Source organism: Cervus canadensis, chromosome 17 (assembly GCF_019320065.1).
Source record: "Cervus canadensis isolate Bull #8, Minnesota chromosome 17, ASM1932006v1, whole genome shotgun sequence".
In the NCBI taxonomy this organism is placed as follows: domain Eukaryota; kingdom Metazoa; phylum Chordata; class Mammalia; order Artiodactyla; family Cervidae; genus Cervus; species Cervus canadensis.
In genome coordinates, this window is record NC_057402.1 from 45,577,167 (window position 1) to 45,599,764 (window position 22,598).

At 46.8% G+C, this 22,598-nt stretch overlaps 1 protein-coding gene across 3 annotated transcripts in view; it reads right to left on the reverse strand.

The window, feature by feature from the left end:
* ZNF592 (zinc finger protein 592) overlaps window positions 1-16,006 on the reverse strand; it is a 48,058-nt gene extending 32,052 nt beyond the window's left edge. For all 3 annotated transcript variants that reach the window (XM_043489639.1, XM_043489637.1, XM_043489638.1), the window contains exons 1-2: window positions 15,873-16,006; window positions 1,486-1,594 (exon numbers count right to left, since the gene is read on the reverse strand). The gene's annotated coding sequence lies outside the window, so the exon portion shown is untranslated. The remainder of the gene's footprint in view (window positions 1-1,485; window positions 1,595-15,872) is intronic.
* Between the last annotated feature and the right edge of the window lie 6,592 nt (window positions 16,007-22,598).

Consider the following 22,598-nt stretch of genomic DNA (forward strand, 5'->3'; position numbering starts at 1 on the left):
GGACTTGACATCCAGGTGTCCACAGGTGTGACCACTACATATGTCTCTGGTGAGCCACGGGAATGACAGGGAATAATGTGCTCAAGAGGACATCTCTGTGTGCCCTTCCACCGTGAGACAAAATGGAATATTAAAAGTGCTTATCTTTTAAAGATATTATCTGTAAAATGTTCACAAATAAAATGATGTGACATTTGGGATTTGCCTCAAAACAAACACAGGGCAGGAGGAAGAGGGAGGGGCGCAGATAATGAGACAAGACTGGCCACGAACTGATAACCGCTAGACCTGCTGTGAGGAATACATGGGGGTTTATTATGTTACTTTCTCGGTGTATGCACATTTCAACATACTAGGGACCAGACTCTTGGAGAGTGGACTCTACAGGTGCAACTAGCCAACCTCCAAGGTCATACCCATTAGGATGGCTATTATCAAAAAACAAGCAAAACAAAAACAGAAAACAGCAAGTGTTGATGAGAAAGTGGTGAAGAAATTAGGGTCCTTATGAATTGGTGGTGGGAATGTGCTGTTCTCCACAGTGGCTACAAGTACACAAACAAGTGGATCTAAGACTTCTACTTCTAGGCATACAGCCAAAAGAACTGAAAGGGGCCTCAAAGAAGTATTTGTAAATCTATGTCCATAGCAACATGATTCACTATGTCCAAAAGGTGGGAAAAAACAAAAGACAAAATAACCCAAGGACCCCACTCCAGTATTCTTGCCTGGAAAAGTCCATGGACAGAGGAGCCTGGTGGGTTGCAGTCCATGGAGTTACATGACTGAGCACGTGTGCATGAGGGTGGAGGGAGGTGGGTTGGTAGCAATAAACTGGTAGAACTAAAAAAAAAAACAAAACAAAAACCCAAGGACCCATCAATGGATGAATGGGTCAACAAATGTGATATAAATATAAAAGGGAGCATTACTCAGTCATAAAAAGGACTGAAATTATGATACAGGCTAAAACATGGGTGAACCTTAAAGACAATATGCTAAATGAAATGAGCCAGATACAAAAAGACAAACATGGCATGATTCCACTTAATAAGAAGTACCTAGAGTAGTCAGATTCATAGAAACAAAAAGTAGAACAGTGGTTATCAGGGGATAAGGGGAGGAAAGTATCAGGGATCATTATCTAATGGTACAGAGCTTCAGTTTGGGATGATGGATAGGTTCTAGAGATGGATGGTGGTGATGGTTATGTAGATGTCCTTAATGCCACTGAATGTACATTTTTAAATGGTTAAAATGGTTTAAGTCAACTATACTTCAATAAAAATAATAATGAAAACACTCAAAAAATTCTAGGATCCCTGTTAAAAGTGGTTTAAATGGTCAATTTTCTTATGTATATTTTACCACAATTTTTTAAAATAATAGCAGCTACCAAGGAACATGAAAAAAAAAAAAAAAAAAATCACTGTGTCCAGACTTTCAGCTCTTCAAGGTCAGCTCAGGTGGACCTAGACATCATACCTCAGTGAGGCTCTCAAAACAAGGGCGTGGTAGGTGTTGCTGGGGGTGCAGAGCTGTGGAGAAAAGAACAGCTTCTACCTAGGCACATGGTCTAGTTTCCAAACACCACCTAGGAAAGAAGAAAAATAAAATGTCTTTTAATAGGCCTGAAGGGCAAACATTAAAGTTAATAATAATAATAAAGTGTAGGTCAGACCCTGAGAAAAATCTCCAAATGTAGTTCAAAGCATGCTCAAATGTAACCCAAGATAAAACCTCCCCCAGTCCCAGAAAGACTTCCCAGGTAGCCCAGTGATAAAGAATCCACCTGCTAATGCAGGAGACAACGGAGATGCAGCTTCGACCCCTGGGGTGGGATGATTCCACTGGAGAAGGCAACCCACTCCAGTATTCTTGTCTGGGAAATCCCATGGACAGAGGAGCCTGGAGGGCCACAGTCCACAGGACTCCCAGAACCAGACATGACTGGGCAACTGAACAACAACAGGAACAACAGCCCCAGATCCTCTCCTCTTGGCTCATCACAGTGCGGTGGCCCAGAGTCTAGACTGCCTGGATTCAAATCCCAGTTCTGCTACTTACTGGCCATGTGACCTCGGGCAGGTTTCTTCACCTCTGTGTCTCAGTTTTCCCATATGTAAAATGGGAATTACAGGAGTTAAATGAGGTAATATTCATAAAACTCTTACACTGCCTTAAACATATCAAATACATGTGTTTGTTAGGTATTTTGCCACCAATCTCAGTGGCCAGTAAGGTTCACCTCATAATTTTTCAGAGTGCCCCTGCAGACAACTGAATCCCTAAACATCAGGCTTCCTGGAGACACGTGCAGGGGACAGAGACAGGACATGTGAAGGCTGGTTACCCCTCATCACAGCTCACCCTCCAGTGCTCAGGAGGGCCACAGAAGCAGAGGGCCAAGAAATGTGCAAGGCATCTGGGGGCAGGCAGGCTGGGAAGAGTCTCAGGTACGGGAGAGACAGGGAAGGGACAAGCACCAAGCAGGGGGTGAGGACAAGAGGGAAGATGTGGGAAAAGCTGGCAGACCCTTCTTTGTTTTAGCTAAGTGGTCCTCAACTATACCTGAACAATGGAACTGACTCGGGAACCTTGGAAATGGCCACAGCCCCCCAAGATTCCAATGTAACAGGCCCATGTAGAGAAACCCTCAGGTGCATGCACACACAAGTGACAGAACAAAAAGTCTCATTTCTAATTCTGCTCACTCTCACTCTAATTCTGCATTCCCTCGCTTGGCTTCATTTTTGTCTTAACTTTGATAGATTAGCATTTGATTGGATTCTAAATAGAGATACAGACACTATTAGTAGAAAAATTTATAAGGGAATGGAAGGAAACTCATTATCCCAATTCAACAGAAGGGAAACACAGAAAACTTGATTTTTCTTTTCTTATTTGGATCTTATGTTTTCAAAATATAAACAAGTAGAAACCATGCTTCCACATGAGGATAAAGTCCGAGGCCAGGGGATGGGGTAGGTGATGTCTTAGATCTGATGCCCAAAATGAGTTAGTTCCAAGGTACTCCAATGACAGTGACTGATTCTTTATCCCAGGGTACCCTCAGTTCCTGCCAACACTGGAGTTTTCCGAGTTATTCAGACCATCTCTGCTGCCCAGTAACAGCCTGGCTGCACACAGAGGTGGCAAACCTGAGCATTAGGTTCCAATGACCCAGGCTGGCTGGTTCTCTCGGGTCACCTACATCCGACACACACGTAGATTTATAGGAGCTTCACCATTTATAAAACACTACTGCCACTTCACAGGGAACTCTCAGTTGAGTGGCAGAAATCAAGACTCAAGCTCAGGCTCCCAGGTGCCTCCAAGGACCAGAGGGCCCTTCCACCCAGGGACTCTGAACCAAGAGGTCTGACTTCACACTGCAGGTACCCAACCGCCTCATCTTCCCAAGGTGCTATTGTATATGGCACACATTTTCTTTCAACTGGTATTGAGACACTCACTACAGCCATTGCCATAATTATGACACACCTCAGGGTGTTGTAAGACTGAGGTTAGAAAACAATATACTCAAACACTGTTCTAGATTAGAAGTTCTTCCAACACCAGAAAGATTAAAACTGTCAGAGCCCAGGAGATTCTAGAAAGCCATTAAATTTAAGCTGCTAACTCTACAAGCAAGGAAATGAAGGCCCAGAGAGGTGAGATAATCAAATGAGATAAAGGACATAAACTGAAAAGAATTTTATTACTGTAGAAGATTCCTATTATCCCTAGCAAGGCCACTAGCCCTGCCTAAGCTTCCCAGAGCACCTGAAGTCTCCAACTCACAGTTACCATCCAAATCTTCCCATCCAACACCCAGCATTAAGCTTATTAACCCTTAGACCAGTGATTCTGGTCCTAGAAGCACATGAGAAACACCCAGGGAGCACTGTTAATACCTAACCCCACCTCAGACCAACTAAATCAGACTCTTTAAGAGTGGGGCCAAGCATTTTTTAGAAAACAATGCAAAGGACTGATAGTGTCTGGGGTTGTGAACCACGGTCTTTAGACCAAAGTATACTCTGGGGACCTCTGGCCTCAAAAATCACCCTGAAATCTTGTTAATAATGCAGACTTCTGGGTCCACCTGGAGACTGACTCCACGGGAGAAAAGAGCATCCCAGGAACCTGAGGCTGGCTGGAGAGCCACAGAGCTGGCACTGAGTGAGTCCTGGAAATCACACCCATGTTCCAGCCGACCCTGTGGTCTGGGATGGCCCCAGCAGCTTGCCTGGCAAAGTCTCCCAGATGATTTAGACTTTGGTTTGCTTGGACTGCAAGGAGATCCAACCAGTCCATCCTAAAGGAGATCAGTCCTGGGTATTCATTGGAAGGTCTGATGTTAAAAGCTGAAACTCCAATACTTTGGCCACCTGATGTGAAGAGCTGACTCATTTGAAAAGACCCTGATGCTGGGCAAGATTGAAGGCAGCAGGAGAAGGGGACGACAGAGGATGAGGTGGTTGGATGGCACCACCGACTCAATGGACGTGAGTTTGGGTGGACTCCGGGAGTCGGTGATGGACAGGGAGGCCTGGCATGCTGCAGCTCATGGGGTCGCAAAGAGTCGAACACGACTGAGCAACTGAACTGAACTGTCCCTCTCTAAGCTGAGAGCCCCTGCAGAGGCCCCACGGCATCAATCCCCAGCAGCTGCAGCGAACCTTTCAGAAAGGACGGCAAAGTCTATCATGGTTCTGCACAGCCAACCCGGGCCTCCCATCTCACCCAGAGCTAAGGTGCAGGCCCCCACAAGAATCTACAAGCCCAGTGGGACCACCCCAGCCCCCTCTCCAGTACCTTCCCCGTCCTCTCTCCAGTTTTTCCTCTCCACTAATTGCTCCTCCCTCACGGCTCTTTCTCTCACTCCTTCAGAGCTCTACTCATATGTCCTTTATCACGGAGATGTCCCTACTTCAAGCAGAAAACCTGCCTTCCCACCAAACCTCTCTGTCCTCCATCCCTGCTTTGTTTTTCTCCATAATACTTTTCACCACCTCTCAAACTTTGTTTTCCTTATTACCTGTAAGCCTTCACACACTAGATCACGAGCTCCATCAAAGTTAAGACTTTTGTTTATTTTCTTCTGTGTTACCGTCCCAGTACCTATCATGCCTGGCACAAAGCAGACACCCAAATATTGATTCTAGGAATTAATACCTTAGAAACACCAATCTCAAAACATGATTTGTACCAAAAGATCATCAAGGAGCTGATTGTGCAGAAATCACTTCTCCACTCATCTCATCTTAGCCGAAGCCTTTTTAAAAACAGGCTAAAACCCTAATGAAACAGAGACCATTTAGAAATAAGGATTTCCAGTCAATTAACCCAGTCCAGATGGGCCTGTGAGTCAGGGACAACTTGTTCTGAGGAACAGACAAAACTATGGAGACAGAAAATACAGTGGAAAGAAGTTAGCCAGACGGATGGATTTCAGATACTGCCCTGGTATCCGTGCAGGTTCAGAAGAAAACCTGAGCACACTCACAGCCCTTTTCCCACAGGGAAGTCTCCAGCAGACCAGAGAGGACAGGCAGGCTCCCATCCGGGGTGAGTTGGCAACATGCAGGCCCAGCGCAGGATACGACTGCCTGCTCTGCACAGAATGAGCCGTCAAATGAACACACCTGAGGGGGACCCATCTCTTTCCCTGCACCCACTTATCCCTACCTGCTTCCAAAACTCATCCGAAATCACGGACAATAAGCTCTACCAGGCTGGGAGCACAGAAGCTTTAGTCAAGGCCTCACAGCAAGCAGCTGGGGAGGATCCCGCCATTCCCAGGTCTCACTGAGGTCCTCGGTGCTGCTTCCTGCCTCCATCCTAGTCCTTGCCAACCTCTCTCCTCGCCAGCTCTGGTCTCTCCCCACAGTCATCCTATGTGTCTCTTTAAGACCAGTCTTCCCCCAAACACCATTTTTATCAGTCATCCACTCTGTTCAAAAATCTACAATAGTTTCCTGTGGCCCATCACATCAGCTGCAACCCCAATGCCAGGCTTTTGAGAACCTCCGTAACCTAACCTAAGCATTGACCAAGTCTCCCGACTTTGCATTTCAACAGCTGCTTCTTCACCTGCCTCAAAGAACCAAATCACTGCCTTCACCTTCAACAGCACCGGTAAGAAACCAGATTGTAGAGACTGGAACAGACCACGTCTCCAATTTCCATTCCTGCCAAAAGCGTCCTCACTGTCCACACCACCCACACCCATTCCCCCCCACCCCCAGCTTCTATTATGCTGTTTGTTTGTTATTTGGATACTTTTGGCCTTGCTACACAGCTTGTGGGATCTTAATTCCCCAACCAGATATTGAGCCTTGGCCCTCAGCAGTGAAAGCAGAGTCCTAACCATAGGCCCACCGGGGAATTTCCCCCCTCCTCCCGGCCTCTAGTCCCACCGCCCTTTCCCTCTTGATTTCCACCACACACACACACACACACACACACACACACACATGCATCAATGCTCATTCATTCAATCAATAACATTAGTTGAGCACCTACTACATACCAGGCCTTATTCTAGCCACTGAGGACACCACAGAACAAAGTCCCTCCTAACACAATGATGACATTCCACTAGAAAAAAGCAAATTCATATGTCAGGTAGTCATACAGCCTTTCTCAACAGGAATTCAACTGAAGTCAGAAATTGGAATGACTACATTCTCAATTCTGAAGCAACTGAGAGAGCAAGCCACGTGAATACAGCGAAGAGGTTTTGGGCAGAAGAAAGAGCAAGTAGAAAGCCCTGAAGCAGGAAAGTGTTTGGTGCATGCAAAGAACCTGAACCAGAGCAGGGGCTGTGACAGGAGATGGAGATGGGAAGCAGATAATGAAGGGCCACTGTGAGGACTGATGTTCACTTTCAGATGGAAGGCTGGGAGAGGACATGGGGTAGGGGAGCGACCTGCCCTGACTTTCACTGTAAAAAGATCACGCCCCTCTGCCATCTATCAGGAAGTAAAATTATGAGGGACTTGTTTTCCTGAATGTTTCAAAATCTTCTAAACTGAGTATGCATGCATGCTAAGTCGCTCAGTCATGGTTGACTCTTTGCAACCCTTCGGACAGTAGCCTGCCAGGCTCCCCTGTCCATGGGATTCTCTAGACAAGAATACTAGAATGGAAAGGAAAAGAGGGCATCAGAGGATGAGATGGATGGACGGCATCACCAATGCAATGAACATGAACTTGGGCAAACTCCGGGAGATGGTGAGGGACAGGGAGGCCTGACTTGCTACAGTCCATGGGGTTGCAAAGAGTCAGACATGACTAGGCGACTGAACAACAAACACCACACACACACATAGCGAAGTGAAGTCGCTCAGTTGTGTCTGACTTTTTTGCTACCCCATGGACTGTAGCCTGCCAGGCTCCTCCATCCATGGGATTTTCCAGGCAAGAATACTGGAGTGGGTTGCCATTTCCTTCTCCAGGGGATCTTCCCAACCCAGGGATTGAACCCGGGTCTCCCGCATTGTAGGCAGATGTTTTTACCGTCTGAACACACACACATATCCACTCTTTTTTAGATTCTTTTCCCATATAGGCCATTACAGAGTATTGCATAGTTTCCTCTGCTATACAGTAGGTCCTTGTTGTGTGTGTGCTCAGTCATATCCAACTCTTTCCAACCCCAGGACTGTAGCCTGCCAGGCTTCTCTGTCCATGGGATTTCCCAGGCAAGAATACTGGAGTGGGTTGCCATTTCCTTCTCCAGGGGATCTTCTCAACCCAGGGATGGAACCGGTGTCTCCTGTGTCTCCTGCATTTCCTGCACTGCAGGCGGATCCTCTACCTGCTGAGCCATCCATCAGCGAAGTCCTTTACGACTGAGCCCAAATTCCACCTCCACCTAAAGTCCCCTGTACCAGTGTGAGGCCGTTCTACACCCTACGCCCAGGCAGCAGGACCACTAGGGTGGCCCCAGCATTAGCAGCACATGCCCACAGCAACTAACGTTCACGGAAGTTTCTTGTGCTGCCCATACTCCTCTCCTGTCACACGGAACATGTCCCTTTGGACACTCTTGCCCCCAAGTGCCTGCCTGGGTCCCAGTCTCTCTCCCCATTGACTTAATTAACTCCTGGTAATTAAAGCTACTGTTTAGTGATGAACTGTTGAGAGACTGACCTCTCCCACAGGGTGTAAATATTTTAAAAGGGGACTCTAAGGGGAAATGCAGACATCTTCAGACTCAGGGGAATGGTGGAATGATAGGCACTGGGGCTTACTGGGAATATGGGTAGGTGGCTGCCTTCTAAGGGTATAGGCGCTTAGAAAAGCAATGTCAAAGGGAGACAAATGGGGTCACGAAGAATGAGATTACATCATTGCCACCACCTCCTTCCTCCCAAATAGCCACTGAATCCATTTTGGGTACCAGGGAATGTTCCCCAGAGGTAACTCCAGCCATCTCAGAGGGGTGACTGGTGTGAAAGTAACCACCACCCTCAGAAACAAAATCCCTCTTAAGACACGTCTGGCCTGGAAGCAAATTGTTCTCTAATTGCTTTCAGTGGGGAAACTCCTTGAGGGCAAAGTTCATCTCACATGATACTTTTATGCTCCATGGAGCATCCAGCTCTGTCTGGGCTGGGCCCAGGGTGGGCCTTACAAAAGCAACTGTAGATAACTGATCAATGATGGCACAGTGGCAAAAAGGCTCCAGAGGATTTTAAATACAAGCAAGCACTCTAACCAAGGACATTCTAACCAACAGTAGTATTAATCATACACCTAATATTTTTAAGGGCCTGAAGATATATAGCTTTAATGAAGTCTCAGGCAGTGAAGCAGTTTTTACAACCCCAGCCAGTTCAGTTCAGGTCCGGAGAGTCTGTCTAACAAGGCAAGGCAGAGAGCAGCCCCTGTCCACACAGACCCGAGCCTCAGCTGGGCCAAGCCCCAGAAGAATCTGAACAGCTGCTCATTACCCATTCTGGACTCCCTTCTCCTCCAAAAAATTCATTCTACTTGTCAGCTCCTCCCAGATGGGTGCAGCCCTGGCTCCCTGAATCAAGGAACCATTCCCATCAGAGGTCCTAGCCTAATTCACTGCTGGGGAGAACATGTCTTTACTGCACGTCTAACAAAGGCAGCAGCCAAAGAGGGGTGGCCTGGTTCAACACCATACCTCTTCTAGAGGAACGCAGTTCTGAGCAGTTAAGAGTTTTTGCTTTAGGGCATTCAATGTCTCTAAAATTAAAAACAGGTTTACTGGTTGTTTTCTTTTTGTAAAGATGACATACAAGCTCATAGAAAATTCAAATGATAGGCAAAAATATAAAGAAAAGAGTAAAAACCACTCCAATTCCACCACTCAGTGGTAAAATCTTAGAGTAAGCTCTGTTCTGCAGAGAAGTGAACCCATTCTGAATTAAACCTAGGGTGTTGCTCTTGCCTTCCTGGATAAGCCTGTGGATTTCGTTTTTTGCAGAAGACTATTAATGCTACCACTGAAATACTGGAAAAAATCTCATGGGTCTCCAATATTCCTGGAGCTCACAAATGGACATAACAAAGTCATACAGACCCCTCATCCCACATGCATACTGACTCGAGGCCAGGAGCTCATCTGTTCAGCAGACATACCCCTTTTTTCACTCAACATGGCAGCAGTCTTTCTACAATCGATCATGTAAACAGAGCATGTATGCAGAGCTCCAGCACATCCCCTGGAGCATGTCAATGACAGGAAGGGGGACAGACACCATGCCTCTTGATACAGCACCTTCAGAATCTGAAATGGAGAATCTGGGTAAATGTGACTTTACCCAGAGTCACCCAACCAATAGAGGACAGCTGTTCTCCAAGCGCTGATGCATTTGAGGAATGACTCTGAGGTGACACCGAACTCAGAAGGTGATTTTCTTTCAGTCATAAAAAGGATCAGATGTGTCATTTCAACACACACATAAACACTTCCCACTGTCAAATAAAAATGAATGGTTGGGAAAAAAAAAAAAATGAATGGTTGGCTGAAGTAACACTTTTATCCCTAAAAACATTTCTCAGAATTAAAAAAAAAAAACTAATGGACATCCCCTCTTCCACTCCTAAAGCATGAAGCGGGAGAATACTGGACCAGATGCCCACAGACAGAGACACACACAGCCTGCGGGCACACGACCAGATGCCCACAGACGGAGACACACACAGCCTGCGGGCACATGACCAGATGCCCACAGACGGAGACACACACAGCCTGCGGGCACACGACCAGATGCCCACAGACGGAGACACACACAGCCTGCGGGCACACGACCAGATGCCCACAGACAGAGACACACACAGCCTGTGGGCACACTGGACCAGATGCCCACAGACGGAGACACACACAGCCTGGGGGCACACGACCAGATGCCCACAGACGGAGACACACACAGCCTGAGGGCACACGACCAGATGCCCACAGACGGAGACACACACAGACTACGCGCACACGACCAGATGCCCACAGACGGAGACACACACAGACTACGCGCACACGACCAGATGCCCACAGACGGAGACACACACAGACTACGCGCACACGACCAGATGCCCACAGACGGAGACACACACAGCCTGCGGGCACACGACCAGATGCCCACAGACGGAGACACACACAGCCTGCGGGCACACGACCAGATGCCCACAGACGGAGACACACACAGCCTGCGGGCACACGACCAGATGCCCACAGACAGAGACACACACAGCCTGTGGGCACACTGGACCAGATGCCCACAGACGGAGACACACACAGCCTGGGGGCACACGACCAGATGCCCACAGACGGAGACACACACAGCCTGAGGGCACACGACCAGATGCCCACAGACGGAGACACACACAGACTACGCGCACACGACCAGATGCCCACAGACGGAGACACACACAGCCTGCGGGCACACGACCAGATGCCCACAGACAGAGACACACACAGCCTGTGGGCACACTGGACCAGATGCCCACAGACGGAGACACACACATACTACAGGCACACGACCAGATGCCCACAGACGGAGACACACACAGACAGCGGGCATACGCCACTACTCCACCTCACAGACATCGACACTTGGAACGCTCTCCTATTTGGGATGCTCCTATTTTTGTAGGAAAAGAAAAAAGTTAAAACCACTTACACAGAAAGATAGAGCTGGAGAAAAAGATCTAATAAAAACACTAAATATTAAAATGCTAACAGTAGATCTAGGTTATAGGGTTTATCATTTTTATTTAATTTGTATTAAATACAAATTTAATACCTATCTGTATTGCCTAAATTTTCTACATGAATGTCCTTTAGAGTTTTAAAAGAAAAATAATTAATCCATAATCTAGGTTGGTCTATTTGGATTTTGTTTTCCACTGTAGAAAAATACAGATTCAGAACTCTAGGGGGTCCACCACTCTTTCCAGTTTTGCAGAAGCAGAAGTGTTAAGATGAAGCTCAAACCACATGAAGATTCCCATGCAATAGGAAGGCTCACCATGACCAGGCTGAGTAGAAGGCAAGAATTAGTACCTTCTTTTCTGTCCCCCATGTGTAGGCAAGATGAAAATCCTAAACCAAACTCTCCTTCAGGTGCAACTCCAACCCACCCCCACCCAACCTCTTTCAAGAGTTCACAGACCTCTGCTCTCGGAGCAACTTCCAAGGTACCCGTCCACAACCATCCCTTGGCCACAAAATTACCCATACCACTTGGTATCTGCATACCTTCCCCAGTAACCCAATCCTAAGGAGCCCCTTTTGCAATACTTTACTTCTAAAAAAGTTATTCCTCCTTTTCCTTAAGTTTCACAAACACAGGATCCCATTCAAATGATACAGAATTATTCATTCCATCAACTAATAAACATTGTTAACTACACTGTATAGAGCTTTAGGGCAAGGTTACGTTAACAAAAAAAGGTTAGTATTCATGGAACCTGAGATAAACAAATGGGAATTGAGGAGCAAGAATTTGTTAGTATGTCCGAGCCCTGCCCAGAAGTTAGGGGGTGGGGGTGGGGAGGGCCATGACCAGAGGACAGAAACATCTGTCATTCTGCAGTTTCATTTTTCAAGGCTAGTTAATACCCTGATTTTTTGCATCAGTCTCTTCCAAGTTTGGTTAGTCAGTCTCCCTGGATCTCAATCAGCTCTACGTGGCCTACAAAACTGAATTTCAGGGCTTCCCTGGTGGCTCAGTGGTGAAGAATCCACCAGTCAATGCAGGAGACAACAGGTTTGATCCCTGGTCCCGGAAGAGCCCACATGCTGTGGATGTGGTGCAACTGAAGTCTGTGCACCACAGCTATTGAACCTGTGCTCTAGAGGCCAGGAGCCACAACTACTGAGCCCATGTGCTGCAATTACTGAAGCCCGCACGCCCTAGAGCCCAAGCTCAGCAACAAGAGAAGCCACTGCCATGAGAAGCCCGCACACCACAACTAGAGAGTTAGCCACCACTCGCCACAATGAGAGAAAAGCCTGAGCAGCAACAAAAATGAAACACAGCCAGTAACAAAATAAAAATCATATTAAAAGAAAAAAAACAACCACCTGAGTTTCAGGTTTCTGAAACTTCACATACTGAAGCCCTAAGATAGCACCAAAATAAAGTCACCTCCCAGGATGACAACTGTATCCACTCTCTATCAGCAGCACCCATCATGGTACGGATCTGATGTATCCAATAGTCTCTGATAGGTCCCTGTGCCTTACGGAATTAAATTCAAACCTGACCTGCCTTTCACAAGCCCAGCTCGGCTTACCAGCCTCATCCCTGGACAAACCAAGCCTCTCACGGCTCCGTGCTTTCACGTATAACTCCCTCTACATAGAATGTCCTTTACCCAGTCTTAACATGGTAACACTGTTCTTCCTCCAAAGCCCAGTTCAGAAGTCACCCTGGCCCTAAAGCCTTCCCTACTTCTCCTTGGGCATTTAGTTCTTACCCGTCTTAACTGTAGCTCTCTAAATACAGGGATTTTTGAGAATTTGTTAAGTACATTGTAGCTCATTTTAATTATCTGACCTCCCCTAGATACACTGAGCTTGAGGGAAGGAACGCACATTGTATCCATAAGCCCCAGTGCAGGGTCAAGACTGACACAAGAGCTCAGTGTTGAAGGACTGAGCACATGGAACATTGGCATTAAGTTATTTAAAGGAAAACAGAGTCTCACAATATTCAAGAACTGAATTCTCCCTATAGTTAATCTCACCCACAATGACAACAGGGCTGGGAGGCAATGTGGTTGTTTAAAAATTTTTAGTAAAAGCAACTAACATGTTGTACTAAAAGTTAATTTAATCAGAACAACCCTAGGAGGTAGGTACTTTTATCTGCATTGAAGCTGAGAAAAGCTTGAGGCTTTTCCAGACAGGAAACTGAGGCGCCAGAAGGGTTAAATAAGTCAAAATCATTCAGTTAGTAAGTGGCAGAAGCAAGACACAAACTCAGTAGTCTGGCTCCAGAGCCAGAGGGCTCCGGAATCAGGAAGATCTGGGTTTGAATACAGATTGTGTTACAAATGTAGCTTTGGATAAGTCATCTAACTCCTCTGAGCTTGTATGTAAAGGGGGCAGGACAACTCCTCTTAGAGTGCAGAGAAGATTAAGTTAAATATGATAATGTTTGTAAAAGTCTCTAAAATTGATTCTCCCACCTAACAGGCACTCCATAAATGTTAATTCATTTTTCTTTCCCTTCCTAAAAGCTGGGCAAAATCATCTCTCTAAGAGAAAAGATCCTCCTCCCCCCCGGACTGCTTGAGGCTTTTCCAAGCAGATCAAGTAGTGAGGCCACTCAACCCTTACCTGCTTATCTGTGTCCAGACCAGAGTCCTTTTAAAATGTAAATATAAATATCATTATGTCACTCAGTTAAAACCCTTCAAAGGCTCCTAATTACACTGGGGGTAAATCCAAACTCTGGAGGGAAAGGCATTCTGTCCCAGAGGCCCCCAGTGAACTGACACACCTCTCTAGACACTTATCTCCTCTCCAGTCACACAGGCCTCTTTCACTTCCTCCAACTTACCAAGCTCCGTGCTGCTCCACACATGGTTAACTCTCACCCCTCCTTCAGGTCTCAGCCTAAATGTCACTTCCTCAAGGGACACCGTCCCTGAGCCCCCAACCCAAATCAAGGCCCATTATTTCTCACTAAGCTCTTCACCTTTCTCTCCTTGTACTCATCAGTTTGAAATGATCAGTTCACCACTTCCTTCAACATTTTATTCAAAAGACAACTTCTCAGGAGCCCTTTCCAGACCACCCAAATATAAATTCAGTCTCTACCCAATAACCCAATAACCTGTTTTCTTTTTCTCATTAGCACTTATTAACAGCATATATTTTTATTTTATATTTTATTTTATTGTCTGTACAACCCCCCACATTAAAGCTCGACAAGGACAGTTATTTTTGCTTTGTTTTCTTCACAGCATCTAAAACAATGCCTAGCACATATTTGTTGACAAAAATACCTGTTGTTGAGTGATGTTTCAAGATTTGTTTATTATTGAGTCTATGAACTCAAGGTAAAACATGTCTTTCTGGTTTACCCCTATATTCCCAGCACCTAGTGCAGTGGCTGGCACATAATAAGTGCTCAGTAAAATTTTACTGAATGAATCAAAGCCATAACCAGTGGAACAACTGGAAAACGGTCAAAATCTGTGTGCTAGCACCTTGCTTCCTCTTCTCTTTCACTGCATAATGTACTTGGGATGAGGCAACAGACCCCTGAAAACCCACCACACACCTTCCAGGTCAGGCATCCATCTGTCCAGGTTCTGTAACCTCAGCCACACTGTACACACCAACAGATGCACCCAACAGACCCTGCAGAACACAGAGCTGAAGGCAAGTGGGCCAGCCCCGAGCCAAACACAATCTTCCCCCACCCCCCCCCCCCCATGTCCCATTCTCTGACTGCCAGTCCTAACCTAGGCTAGTCCTGGGTGCCAGCCATGCTGGTCTGGGTGGGCCCTCGGATTTACTCCAGTCCAGGATTTTTAATGCCACCTCTGGCCTGCTCAAAAAAGAAAAGTTCAAAATCCCTGAGCAGCTCCAATAATTCTAGGGTTCTCGGAAGCAGGCATACCTAAGATCGTCCGGACCCCTCCCCCTCACAAGCGCTGATCCAAGGCCAGGAGGCCATCTGTCCAGCAGACGCTCCCCGTCCGCCCTCGGGTCACATTGAGCGTCTTCCCCCCCAGGTTGGCAGGAAGAGTCCCTGCAGAGAGACGATCTCCACCCTGATCAACAGGCCTGGTCACCCTCCCTGGGCCCCCCAACTCTGGAGCAGGCATACCCGTCTGCTCCCAAAGAAACCTCCCCCAGGGACAAGAACTTGGGCGGAGGTGGGGGCAGGGACTGAGGGGCGCCAAAAAAGGACGATCCCCCAAGTGTCTGCCCCGTGACGGCGCCAGCTCTTCGGGCGGCCGGGATGGTCCGGCTGACAGGGCGCCCCAGCCGGGCAAAGTGGCACCGTTATCCGTGCCCGGGCGGGGGGCCGCGGGCCGACGCCAAGGGCGGCCGCCCGTCTCGCGCGGGGAGGACAGACAGCAAGCGTGCCCGCCCGGCGAGGTAGCGGCGGGTCGGGACGGCGGAAGGGGCAGGCGGCCCGTCCGCCGGGGGCGGGGTGGGGTGGCGGCCGGGGCCCGCCAGGCGGCGGTCGGGGGAAGTAGCTGCCGCCTCAGGCGGCGAGCAGGGTCCGCCCGGCTGCAGGGCCGGGCCGCGGCGCGGGCGCGGGCTCGGTCCCGGCTCCGCTCTGCCCCCGGCTCGGGCTGGGGCGGCCTCGGCGGCGGCCCCGGCCCACAAGCCCCGCCCGGCCCGGCCCGCGGGGGGCGCTTACCTGGCGGCGGCGGCGGCTGCAAGCCCCGGGCTCGGCCGCGCGCGTCCCCAGCGCCGGCTGTGGGAGCCACAACATGGCGACGGCGGTGGCGGGCGGGGCTGCGGCTCCGGGGGCGGAGCGGGGGCGGGAGCCTGCCTGGCGGCGGGACCTGGCTGGGGCCGCGGGCGGGGAGGGGGAGGGTGGCCGGCCGGGCGGAAGGCGACTTGGACCTGGGCACCCGCCCAGGGCGATGCGGCTGAGGGGCAGCCCGGGCCTGGGGCCTGGCCTCTCGCCTCTTGCCTCTCGCCTCCCGCCCCAGGCGGACTGCTCGGCACCGACCCGACGGCGGCGACGGCGGTGGCGGCGGGCGGGGAGGGGCGGGGACGGCGTCGGGCAGGGCCGGACCCTCGGCCTCGCCTGCCCCAGCCGATCACCCGGTGCGGTTCCGGTCCGGCGGCCGCCCCTTGCGACCTGGGCCTCTTGCTCCTCTGACGCGCCTCCCGGGCGGGGGCCTGGGGTCTGGGCCGAGGTCCCCCACTAGAGGGCCACGAACTGCCTACGCGGTGCCTCGCCCCTGCGGACAGAGCGCCTCTGGAGCCGGGACGGCGTCCTCTTCCTTCAAAATCCGGCTCGTAGTGGGGCCTAGGAGGCTGTTAGCTGAAAGGAAGCAGAGGCGGCGTGGGCCTGCGCTTAGTAGGTGCGCCCTAAATGCTCGGTCATCGCTGCATCTGGGGGCTTGCACGCGGGCCTGGAGGTGCAGGGGCGCTGTGACATGACCGTGAGACCCGCGGCGAACCGAGTTGGAGGCCTGGCGACGGCTGCCTCCCAGGGGTAGACTGAGATCCTCCGAGTTACTGGGGAAGCTCTGACTGTGCGAGGTGAGAACTTGGAACAGGCGGGCAGAGGGCCAGGAAGGACCTTCCAAGAACTCGGAGGACCCGGGAACGGGCGGCGCTAAAGGTGGCAGCCAGGTGGGGAGGGGAGAGCACGGAGTCTGTACCTGGCACTGAGCACCCACTGCCAATGGAGAAATGTCCTCAGAAGAATGAGGAAAAGAGACGCCGATTTGCTCGAGGGGTGGAACTAGCTCAGCCAAGGCCTGCTCTGGGCCAGGCTCTTAGCTGAGTTGAGCACTGGGTAGGCAGAGCGGTGGTGGAGCAATGAAGGCAGTAAAGGGTGATGAATCCAGAAATTTGGCAGGGGGAGGGAGGGGAGGAAGGGGGAGGGCTGGGGGTAGGTACTGGGCCTATGGCTCCAGGGGTAGTAACTGTGGTTAACACTGGAAATTTCCTAATCATCTTGTGTTCTCCCCACACGCAAGTGTATGAAAGGTAAATACCTGAGATGATCGACAGGTTAAATAACTTGATTGTGGTAATCATTTCCGTGTACACATACGTATATAAATCATCACATTGCATACTTTAAATATGTGTATTTATTTGTTAATTATACCTCAATAAAGCTGGAGAAAAAAAATTTAAAGGTAAAGGAGAGGTGATTTCTTTTCAATTTGAGGAAGAGCTCTCAAAGGAGCTGAGAGGGGAGACTAAAAGATAAAAGATAGGATAATTAATGGTGGGTTATCTCAGAAAAGAAATAGGGCTGGGGAAGAGGGAGGGAGGAAGAAATCTGAGAAGAGGCACATCTCTTCCTACTAGATTTAGACCCTACACAGAGACAGAAATATTATGAGGTGAGGTGGCATACATGCTCACCCCTGCATGTTTCCATGGGTCAGCTGCCTGGATGACCCCCTGAGTCAACCATAATACTTCAGGGGTCACTGCCCTTTAAAGTTTAAGTGCAATTGGCTCAAACCCCTATTACACTTAGAGTGGGAAACACAACTTATGTGTCAATATTTCCGAAGATTCATGGGGGGACTTCAATTTCTCCAAATTATCACTGGCCCCAGCTTCCTGTTTCCCAAAACATAATCCACTGTGCTTTTTTAGGAAATTTGTCTCTGTATCCTGCATTATTGTTGTTGTTCAGTTGCTAAATCCTGTCTGACTCTTTTGCAACCCCGTGGACTGTAACCCACCATGCTCCTCTGTCCATGGGATTTTCCAGGCAAGAATACTAGAGTGGGTTGCCGTTTCCTTCTCCAGGACATCTTCTGGGACCAGGGATCAAACCCAGGCCTCCTGCATTGTCAGGTGGATTCTTGACAGCTGAGCAAACAAGGAATCCTCTATACCCTGGATACCATTCCACTTATATTCCCCCAAAATACAGCACCATGAAAACAAATAAAATGACCAGTGTTACATGATTGTTAAATTATAGTTCATCTGTCGCCATTAAAATCATGTTGAATATAATATTGTAAATCAACTATACTCCAATACAAAAACAAATCTTTTAAATCAGGTTGAACAGACTTTCCCTGCTGTCCAGTGGTTAAAACTCTACCTTCCAATGGGGTTCCATCCCTGATCCCACATGCCTTGTGGTACAGCCAGAAAAAAAGCGTGTTGAAGAAAAAGATTAATGTCATGGCATATACATATAATTAAAAAGCATGTCATAAAATGATATGATACCAGCTTGTAATAGATAAATGTACATAAATGTGTATCATGTGTAGATTTTTTAATTGGAATTTTATTTTCTTGTGTGACTTCTGTATTTTCTTTTTACACTAGTACATTAATATTTAGTTGAAATCAGGAAAAATTATATTTTCAAGTGCATTTTTATAAAAAGGTATTTCTTACAGATATTTATGAAATTAAAAAGAAATGTATTAGAAATCAGGAAAGGAAGTTGGAAATGATCTTTGAAGGGTAACTGGGATTTTGGCAACAAAGAGGGGCTAGTTGAGGAGACTGACCTATGCAGAAGGAACAGTACAATCAGTGATACAAAATAAGAAGTTCAGCAAACACCAAAAGGTCAGTTTGCTTGGAGCACAGATTCACGTGGGAGAAATATAGGTGACTCAGTTTGGAAAGGTAGGGCTTTGATCCTGCATACCAAGCTGAACCCACTGTGATTTGATGGCTGGAAGAAAATTCCTGAGGCTTGAACTGTGCAGGTGATAAATTTTAAAGTAAATGTTCCTGTATCCTCTTCCTTAATGAGATTCTAGATCTTAGCCCTTCTTCTAGTTCAGTTGCTAAGTCATGTCTGACTCTTTGCCCCATTGCCTGCTGCATGCCAGGCTCCTGTGTCCTCTACTGTCTCCCAGAGTTTGCTCAAATTCATGTTCATTGAGTCAATGGTGCTATCTGAAACTTCTCATCCTGTCCCACCCCCTTCTCCTTTTGCTTTAAATCTTTCCCAGCATCAGAGTCTTTTCCACTGAAAAGCCCTACTACCCTAATGCTGTTTGGGTATATGACTGACTCAGAATGAAGAGGTAGGGACAACAGTTTTTGCATTCCAGCTGTTCACAGAGTGAGAACTTGCTTCTCTGAGTGAGGCCCTTGCTTCTCTGGTTATTCATTACTGCAATTTATTCAGAATGCAACAGTTTCAGAGAACAAATTAGCAGAGAGTAAAAATGAAAGAAAGAAGAAATGTGCACTTTAAAACCAATGCTTAGCAAAAACTTTATTTTTTTTTTACAGCTTTCTATGATTGGCTCTTTTTTTTAGATTCCATATAAAAGTGAAATCACACAGTGCGTTTCTCTGATTTATTTCACTTAGCGTAATGTCCTCAAGATCCATCCATGTTTTCAAAAATGGTGTGATTTTCTTCTTCATTATGGCTGAATAATATCCTTTGCACTCTTTTTTGACTGTGGCCCTCCATAAGAAATATATTCTACATCGCAACCCAGAATATATATGTCCATGCACACAGACACACAGACACACAGACACACACACACCTCTGAAACAAAACATTTCATGAAATATTACCATTATTGTATGCAATTCTTTCTGATATTTTCAATTTTATATTTTTATTTCTTTTTAAATACTAATTATTGATCTTCAGACCCATTATAGGGCTCCAAAATGCCTTAAAGGATATTAAGAAAAGGCTAGACTAATATTCCCCACTATGTTTGCAGTTTTCACTTAAATATCCATACAGGCTATGACCTTAAATTTGCTAAGTTTACCAGTCCAGAAATCAGCAGGACAGGCAACACTCTCGCAGGATGTGGTGGAGGAGGGGCTAGAAGGATTGGCAGGAGCCATGTTTGGGTTTCTTTTCCCTTCTCAGTAAATATTTCCTGATACCAGTATTTCTCAGAAATCATAAATGCTTTCTCATTGTCTAGCTTCAGATACAGACTAAACTTTAAACAAGACTAGGCTACTGACAGCAGACTACTGGAGACAGCTGTTTATTTGAATGAACACAATCACAAACTAAAATAAAAGGGAAAATGATATATCTTGGTTGTGACAAAATGTAGAAGCCATCTTACCCAACACTGTTGGAATGCTACAGGGACAGGAAGTATCAGCCCTGAGAAGACTGGAACCCAAGAAAAGATGAAAATATCAGCTTTATTACCAATAAAGCTGAGCTGAAAAATGTGCTGGTGAATGAGCCGGTTAATGACCAAAAGTTTTTCACTATTCTTTGAATTAAAATAGTCTCTCCCAAATGCCAACATCCACTTTGCAGAGGTCTATCAGCTTTAGCCACATGTGATTAGGAAAGATTGCCCTCTAAGTCCTTGTGTGTTCACAGGTGTGCCTGCGCTCAGTCCTGTTCATCTCTTTGCAACTGCATGAACTGTAGCCCACCAGGTGCTCTCCATGGGATTTCCAGGCAAGAATACTGGAGCAGGTTGCCATTTCCTACTCCAGGGCATCTTTTCCAACCCATCTCTAAGGGCAGGTAGATCCAAATTCACCAGTTAGATAGATCACTCCTGGAATAACCAGCACAAATTCTCCCCTATCTGACCTCCTATGGGGAAAAAAATATTAAAAGGAATAGGGTATACGTATTTGTCCCTGCCCAAACAAATCAATCTGGCCCAACAGTTGGTCAGTTAATAGGAAAAGTATATTAATGTGGCAAATACAAACCTTAACATTTCATTTTCACTTCAAACCTGTAAGGAACACCCACTTGTCAATCTTTTGGTGTGAGGGCAAACCTTTTATTTGAGCAAGTGGCAATTAGAATTCTTAAGTTGTCTTTCTTACGTAATTAATATCCATGATGTATTTTCTATGCTTTCCAATTTGGTTTTTTTTTAAGTTGACTGAGAGGGACTTCCCTGGCAGTCCAGTGGTAAGGACTCCATGCTACCACTGCAGGGAGCATGGGTTCATTCCTTGGTTGGGGAACTAAGATCCAGAATGCTGTTCGGCACAGATGAAATAAAACAGAATAATTTAAAAAATAAAATTGACTGAGGACTTAAAATTTCCTCCAAAGCAATATAAATAGAGACTCCTTCTTTAAAAAAAAAAAAATTCCTTTATATTTCTGCCTCCCAAGTATGGTTTGCCAGTAATTTTCATGTGGTCTTTAGCTAATATTTCCAAAGCATTCAACTGACATTTCATAGAAATAGCTCCTTCTCTTTCAGGCTTATGTCTTATCAGTTTATGTAATTTTAATTAAATCAGTTAAACTCTGGCAAACAGCTGTCATAAGCAGTTTTGGGACCAACCACAACAGACTCTTGTTAGGTATCTAACAAAACTGGTAGGAAGATGTATATATATATATATGTGTGTATACACACACATATATATATATTCCAGATGTAGACTCACTTGTCCAAAGCATTCAGCAGGCATGGAAAGTAGTCAGTATATTTACTTGGAGGGAATGGAAAGTGTTGATTCCAGCGAGTTCATTAAAACTACTGAATGCTCATTTTACTAGTATAACCAACTCTGGGTGTGTATATCTTAACCTTCTCCTCCCATCATGTATACATTTTATAAATGTTTATTGATATTCAGGACAGTCTGAGGCACTATACTAGGCCCTGAAGAAGCACAGCTCACTGAAGAAGAAACTGGTATGTAAACAGGATGAAGAGGCAGGGTAGAGACGGAAGAATATTAAGGAGCAAATCCCTTTACCTTCTCTCTCAGTCCCCTCAAAATCACTGTCCCTCCATTCCCATTTAGCTAAAAAATAGCTTTAACTATCTTAGGATTGGTATGGCTATTATAGAAATCCACATAGCAATACACCTACTACACTAGTATGTATATAGGGCTTCCCTGCTGGCTCAGATGTAAAGAATCTTCCTGAAATGCAGGAGATAGTTTCGATCCCTTGGTCGGGAAGATCCCCTGGAGAAGGGCATGGCAACCCACTCTAGTGTTCTTGCCTGGAGCATCCCATGGACAGAGGAGCCTGGCAAGTTACAGTCCAGGGGGTCCCAAAGAGTTGGACACGACTGAAGTGACTTAGCATGCACGCATGTATACACACACACACATACCTACCTTATGTATTTTCCATTGCTAATAAGATGATGCAATTGGCCCATTCAGAGAAAGCTGTAGCAATGGGAATTTGTATAATCCTCTTAAAAAACAATTTGACAGTACTTCTTTTTTTTCCTTTTTCTTTCTTTTTTTTTTGACAATACTTCTGAAGAGCCTTAATAGAGTATGTGACTCTTTTGACTCATCAGTACCACTCCTAGAAACTTTTCCTTCATAAAAAGTCCCCCCTCTTTTTCACTTTTTCACTTTTGCACTGAAGGCAAAGAAGGAAATCCTTGCCCCTCCCAAAGCCAAAGCCAAGACCAAGAAAGCAGTGTTGAAAGGCATCCATGACCACAAAAAAAAAAAAAAA